General features: G+C 38.7%; 1 long non-coding RNA gene across 1 annotated transcript in view; it reads right to left on the bottom strand.

The window, feature by feature from the left end:
- Window positions 1-597: 597 nt before the first annotated feature.
- Window positions 598-6012, bottom strand: part of LOC108697437 — a 33882-nt gene continuing 28467 nt past the window's right edge. Inside the window, exon 3 of the long non-coding RNA XR_001932430.2 lies at window positions 598-919. This is a non-coding gene — a long non-coding RNA (uncharacterized LOC108697437). The remainder of the gene's footprint in view (window positions 920-6012) is intronic.

Below are 6012 nucleotides of genomic sequence, written 5' to 3'. Positions count from 1 at the left end.
GGAAAAGGGAGGGGGGTGATATCACTCCAACTTGCAGTACAGCAGTAAAGAGTGATCGAAGTTTATCAGAGCACAAGTCACATGACTGGGGGCAGCTGGGAAACTGACAATATGTCTATCCCCATGTCAGATTTCAAAATTGAATATAAAAAAATCTGTTTGCTCTTTTGAGAAATGGATTTCAGGGCAGAATTCTGCTGGAGCAGCACTATTAACTGATTCATTTTGAAAAAATGTTTTTTCCCATGACAGTATCCCTTTAAAAAAAGCAATAAAAAAAATATAATGAAAACACAGTTTGAATAAAAGTAAATGATGATAATAAAGACAACGACATTTTCAGTTAATAAATGTGAAGGTTTATTTGCTGCATAGAGTTACATGTATAGAACTGCTACCAACTATGTCATGCCAATCTGTGATAATGTAACCAGTTCTACAACTTACATGACCATACATGTGCTTTTGCTATGCTTGTTTAACAGAAAATAAAAATCTTTAAATAAATAAAAAAAAAAAAACAACCTCTTACAAAAGCAATTAACAGAACATTATAAAACCTTTAAAACAAAAACTAACACTGAAGAAGAAAATAAATACAGAGAGACAAAAACTTTATTAACTGGAAAAGCTTACAATACGCTAAGCCAAACAGCAAACCAGTATTATAGACACGGCAACAAATCTGGGAAATTATTAGCATATATAGCAAAGAAACAAACACGCACTACATATATACAAAAACTTAAAACGGTTGACGGATGGACACAAGATCCCAAACAAATTAGGCACATACTAACGGAACACTTTAAAGGACTTAATGAAGCCCCGACAGATGATCCAAACGATGGTCTGAAGTTTTTACAGGAAGCAGGCCTTACAAAATTGTCAGTCCAAGATCGTGAAATCCTTGATGCACCTATAACAGAAAAAGAAATATCAGATACAATTCGACATTTAAAAAATGGTAAAACAACAGGGCCAGACGGACTCACAGCAGAATTTTATAAACTCCTACTACCAGATATAACACCGCTTCTAAACACTTTATATACTGGGAAACTCACTCTGGCATGTGGCTAGAATCATATTGATTCTCAAAGAAGGCAGAGATCAAACGGATCCGAAATCTTACCGGCCAATTTCACTTTTAAATCAGGATTTAAAAATTTTAAACAAAATAATGGCAGATAGACTACAACAAATATTACCCTCAATACTCACCTGGAAAAAAGAAACATTGAATGTTAGTAAATCTAGAGGCAGACAAGGCCTTCAACAGAATAACACATGAACAATTACGTTGTTTATTTAAATTTCAACACTTTGGCATACATATGCTAAATCTTTTTAAAAATCTATATTTAACACCCAGTACTTTTTTAACAGTAAACACTAACTCAGACAGATTTCAGATTCATAGAGGTACACGCCAAGGATGCCCATTGTCACCTCTCCTATTCAACGTCGCAATCGACCCACTCTTAAGACACATACTTAAAAATCAGCAACTGCAGGGCATGATAATAGGTCAAATAAAGTTAAAGGTGGTAGCATTTGCTGATGACATACTATTGTTCCTCAATCAACCTAAAATGGAAATACCCATAATCATACAACTCATACAAAGGTTTGGTAAAATAGCAGGATTCCAAATAAACCTGGAGAAATCAGAGGCACTGCAACTACACCATTCAGACCCATAGACTGGCTCCCACACTTCCCTTTAAAAAACAAACAAACATAGTATTAAATATTTAGGGATCAGACTACCATTACACCACAAAGACACATATGCATTAAACATACGGAAAATAATAGACAACATTCAACAGGAGGTGCATCAATGGAAACATACCACCTGACATTCCTAGGCAAAATACATTTCATTAAGATGATTTTCTTCCCCAAGTTACTATATCCCTTACAGATGTTGCCATATTACATAAAGTCAACAGATCTAAAAATATTAAACCAAGTATTCAGAACCTTTATTTGGAATAAAAAGCGTCCGAAGATCAGTCTCTTTAAATTGCAGCAATCTAAACATTTAGGCGGAACTAATCTTCCTAATATAGGTAAATCTCAAAACAAGTGGACTTGCTGAGTAATCAATGAAGACGTTTCACTACACATCCGAGCAGCTTCTTCATATATGACATAATGGACAACAATTATACAGTATACTCTCGGGAAAAACTACAGGACAAATTCCCATTTATAGCACAAGATATATTTTTAACTCTCCCAATTCTCCACTTTGCAACACGTGAAATAAAAAAGCTGCCAGATAACGACAAAATCAACCCATTAAATCGAATCTGGAAAAATAAACACAACAAACAACTGCTCGGATGAGTAGTGAAACGTCTTCATTGATTACTCAGCAAGTCCAGTTGTTTTAGATTTACCTATACTGTAAATACCATGACCTGGGTGAATGAAAATCTTCATCGTCATAATCTTCCTAACATTAAAGAATATACTGAAGCAGCGCTTCTCCGCTATGCGGGAGACTGGGTCCTCAACAGAGATCTTTACACAACAACATCTTTAGATCAATACACAACTGAAAACCACTCCCTGAATTACTTATTACATTCCCCAATAAATAATATCCCACCACTATTGTACAACAACCCTATATTTTTAGATACATATAAAGCCTGGCACGCGGTTAGGAAAAACAAAAACTCTCACCACTCATTACCCCATACTTATGGTGGTTACAGTAGGTAATGATAACTTCCCACTAAGTAAATTAAATCCTACTCTCTCGCAGTGGAGTGAAAAGGGACTACAACATCTATATGACATAATGGACAATTATACAGTATACTCTCGGGAAAAACTACAGGACAAATTCCCATTTATAGCACAACATATATTTTTAACTCTCCAAATTCTCCACTTTGCAACACGTGAAATAAAAATGCTGCCGGATAACGACAAAATCAACCCATTAAATCGAATCTGGAAAAATAAACAACTTCCCAAATATACCAAATAATCAGAATATCAATTGATATAGATAACGAACAAAGGCCGGGCTTTACATGGACTACAGACATTCCAAACACTACGGGGCCCATTCACTAAACTCGAGTGAAGGAATAGAGGAAAATAGAGGAAAAAAAATTAGATTTTCGAATGTTTTTTTTGGCTACTTCGACCATCGACTTCGAATCGAACTAAAAATCGTTCGAATATTCGACCATTCGATAATCGAAGTACTATCTCTTTAAAAATTTCTTCGACCCCCTAGTTCGCCACCTAAAACCTACCGAGGCCAGCCTATGGGGAAGGTCCCCATAGGCTTGCAAACACTTTTCTGATCGAAGGATAATCCTTCGATCGATGGATTAAAATCCTTCAATCGATGGATTAAAATCCTTCGAATCGTTTGATTCGAAGGATTTAATCGTTCGATCGAACGATTGTTCCTTCTAATTGCGCAAAATCCTTCGACTTCGATATTCAAAGTCGAAAGAATTTTAATGCGGCAGTCAAATATTGAGGGTTAATTATCCCTCAATATTCGACCCTAAGTAAATGTGCCCCTACAACACACGAGTATTGTAAAGCTACTTCCAGTCAGTAGATATCAGGAAATGGCCCTACAAATACTCCACAATTCCTACCCAACTCCAATTAGGAGATATAAAATGGGAAATCTGCCCTGGGACAGTTGCCTCAGATGCCCATCCCATAAAGCCGATCTAATACATCACTTATGGTCATGCCCCTCCCTTGAAAACTTTTGGAAGAATGTTACAGAATATGGTGGTCAGATGACCGGTAAACCCTTTCAGACTCAACTAGAATGGGCAATGTTTAGTAATACTACTATTTATACACAGTTGACAAAAACAAACAAGAACCTGATTGGAAGACTGGCAGCGGCTGCCCGGAAATCGATATTGCAGCATTGGTTAAACAAAGATCCTCCCACCATAACGATAGTAAAACAGAAATTACCTTTTCCATATGGACTGGCTAGAAACCACAAGGAGAAAGGAGCAGACCACCACAACATGGACAACATACATAGAATCCCTAGCACAACACATCTCACAGTACATACATTCAGATGGACAACATGGTATGATACAGCACTGCCATTAGTCATGGAATCGTCCCAAAACCTCAGAGACCAACTACAAGACCAGCGACAACCAAATCAAGCACCCCCCCCAAGGAGCCACCTAAATAGGTTACTAGCCTCCTATCCACAAAATCCCTAATAGGGTCTTATATCTTGTTTGTCATTTGAGCTGACAGTTTATATAGTGTGGTATGGTGACAAAAAGGTCCCCAGTTTCCTGGGGAAAAGTGATTGATGGAATGTATGTTGGGCCATAGATTCTCAGATATTGTTACTGAGGTGAGACCAGTAGTGCTGTTAGCTGAAAAACACTATGGGGCAAATTCACTAAGAATCGAAGTTGCGCCAGGCGCAACTTCGCCGCACTTCGCCAGACGAATTTACGCCAGCGCTCCGCAAATTCACTAAAATCCGAAGTTGCGCACAGGGGTAGCGTAAGTTTGCGAAGTTGCGCTAGCGTTGATTCGCTATGTAAAGCGAAGTTACGCTAGCGAAGGCTAATTTGCATAGGGCGCCAAATTCAAATTTCAATGGAGGAATACGTATCTGCACTACAAATGCCTAGAAAACCTTCAAATCTGCAAATAAAAATGTTATTTTGCCCTACACATGTGCCCACTGTCTAGGTAAGTTGCCATGAGTCAGGAAATGTAGGGAGGAAGGGGAGCCCCAAAAATTTTTGATCTTTTTCAGCCTATCAGCCATCATGTAGAAAACACGCCAGCGTTTTTTGGGACTTAGAAAACATTTTGACTTTTTTTTTTAAACAATCCCTATCTACTCTATTGCGCTTCGCCAGGTCTGAGGTGGCGAAGGAAGTCTAGCGTAAAAGGTAGCGTTCACTACACAAGTTAGTGAATTTGCGTAGTTTCGTCGCTAGCGAAGATTCGCCTGGCGTAAGGTTGCGAAGTAACACTAGCGAAACTACGCCAGCGTTCGTTAGTGAATTTGCGCAGTAGCGAAAATGCCAAACGCTAGCGAATTAACGCTAGCGTTCGGCGCTTCGCGGCTTAGTGAATTTGCCCCAATATCTCTCTGCAAGGTTTTTGTAATTGATCATCTGGGACTGGTCTTACTGGGAACCCGCAAGAGTAGGGTGGGGCGGATTCCCAAATCCGTAGGCCAGGTTTTCAAGAGGCCCTAGGCCTATTTAGTACACCTGATGCTGAGCAGCTGAATGTGTGTGAGACAAACTGCTGGTGTTCTCAGCTTCAGGACAGAAAGAAAAGCATTTGTTTTGTGTTAACCAGGAGGCTGGATATTTCTGTTAAACTGCTGTTTTTTGGTTACCTTCCCCCTGCGAGGGGAAATTTCTGCAGCCGCTGGAAAATAAACGCGGGCAGGAAGCCCTTAAACCGATCCTGGTGTGTGAAGTCGCCTCATTTGCAGCCTACCAGCGAGTGAACCCCCACAATAGTTAATATTGTTATCATGTCATAAGTAAGTAGATACATAATGTAAAGATAACAAAACAGAACTCTACTGTAAAGTCATGATTGCATAAACATTAAGTAAAACTCTTAAAATAAAAACAAGTTTAAAAAACAAAACTATGCAATTCCATTACTGGGATGAGTCTAGTCACCAGGGCCAATGAAATCCCTTTTTTCCCTATGGTTTTTCTATTCACCCCTCCGTGTCCCTCAGAAATGTTCTTGTTCAGCAAGAGGAGCGACACTATGGGGTTTACGTGATTTATATCGAGGGATTGAGGATACAGATCAAGTTAATCCAGGAAATAAAGACGTAGAATGATTGTGGCTTGGCCGGAAAGCTTTAGCTCTGCATTATGATTAATAAAGCTTTAATCTCTTTTCTACGGTCATTTACACCCCAATTAGAGTCATCATTAAACTGAGCATTGACTAGAGGTAATACCTGAAATAAGGGACACGTCATCAACCTCT

This window comes from Xenopus laevis, chromosome 1L, assembly GCF_017654675.1.
Source record: "Xenopus laevis strain J_2021 chromosome 1L, Xenopus_laevis_v10.1, whole genome shotgun sequence".
Taxonomy (NCBI): Eukaryota; Metazoa; Chordata; class Amphibia; order Anura; family Pipidae; genus Xenopus; species Xenopus laevis.
The sequence above is the reverse complement of the archived record's forward strand: the minus strand, read 5'-3'. Positions and strand labels throughout refer to the sequence as shown.